Below are 1,746 nucleotides of genomic sequence, written 5' to 3' on the forward strand. Positions count from 1 at the left end.
GACGGCCAATGACCCTGAGGATGAGAGGGGGGTGGTGGAGTGCGGCGGCTGTAAGAACTCTTATCACTTTGACTGTATTGAGGACAAGAAGAGCAGGGACTGCGGAAGGCGGCGGGGGCTGCTGCGAGCAGCGAGACAACGCAGTGGTTTTGCCGCCGCGACTCCAAGAGCGAGGCAAAGAAGTAGGTACGGATGGAAGAAGAGAGGGAAAGGGACGGAATGGACTTATATTTCAATAATTCAACGATAATTAAATAGTTCAGATTGGTTGTTGTTCATCCTCATTCCTGTCTCCATTCGATTTTGCTCTGCTTGCACTTTCTCGTCGCTTTTAAGCCCGCCGCCCGGCCCATCGGACACCACGTCCACAGTTGTCGTTCGCAAGTGCGGAAACGCCCTCTTATCCATTCCCATACCTCAAGACCCGCTCCCAAAAACTCGAACGAACTCTTAACTCCCTTTTTTTGACATCCAAACAGATCCGGTGGGAAGGTCTTTTGGGATACCTCGGATTGGTGGGTGGCCTGGCCATAAGTCATCGGATCATTTCTTGGGGGCCCAGCCTTCTATCGCCGCTCTTGAAAATCAATTCCTACTCGCCGGCCACCCCACACCATCATTTCATTCATAGGGACATACGCCTTGCGGTTGGAACACATTTCCCCCCATCACTGATCGCGAAAGACATTTTTCCGATTGTACCGGAACGTGAGGCTTCGGCAGTCTGTCTGTGTCAGTCGTAATTTTGAGTTTTTACTGCTTTCAGAAGCTCCCTGATGTCCAAACCCGCCATCTATCAGTACGTGTCGGTGTATCGACGATGGCTTCTTGCTTAATTGGACTCTGCCCGCGCACACAAATGAACAGGCTGCATCTCTTGAAAGTGAAAGAAGGTCGCCGTTCCTTTCTGTTGCTGCCTCACGGATTCTTGTGACAGTCTACCTGTCCACATATTATTTCCATGTTGGAAATTTACCTTTCCCTTGTCCGCAATGCTGCCTCGGTCGTCAAAAGCACACTACCCTCTACGCACATCTTGCGGAGCCCTCTTTGCAATCTCGCCTCCACGGAATCCCTCCTGCATTTGCAAATATCGATGTATCCCCTGATCGACCTGATAATCGCTCCTTTGCAGCTCGTAGCGGGAGTGTCCGGAGGCATCGGGGGCGTGTTCGACCTGATACTCGCCTTGCAACAATGGCGACGCACGAAAGCATGGTCCACAGGGACACAACATATGGAATCTCGCACATATGGTAGAGAACTGCGGGACATGCGGGCAAGGGCGGAGAAAGAGGTGGAGAAAGCCCGGGATCGGGTGACGGATGCGTGTTTTCGTATCATTTTTGGCCTCTTTTTCTACGTCTTCTTCCTTAGCACTTTGCAAAAAGCGGACGAGAGGATGATTCAGTGGACGTTATTCCTGATGGAAGTGGCAGCGTTGGCCTGCCTTGTGAGGGGGGCGCAGAGCGTCCTGGCGCGTCGCGAACGAGCTTTACATCTTCTTTCTCTCAATCCAGCGGACCTACTTTCCGCCTTGAGCCAATTGGAAAATGGGTCAACGGCCTTTTTGCCTCATGAGCTGATGGACTTCGCCGAAAATCGCCTCGTTTTCACGTGGGATAATCCGCAACCCTACCACCCTTACGCCCTACTCTCGGACTTGGAGCATCTTCACTCCGCGTACACCCGTTTTCACGGTGTCCTGTCGCGTTTCAAAACCGGGAAAGACTCGGATGCGGAGGT

This window comes from Nannochloropsis gaditana, assembly GCF_000240725.1.
Source record: "Nannochloropsis gaditana CCMP526 unplaced genomic scaffold scaffold1004, whole genome shotgun sequence".
Classification (NCBI taxonomy): domain Eukaryota; class Eustigmatophyceae; order Eustigmatales; family Monodopsidaceae; genus Microchloropsis; species Microchloropsis gaditana.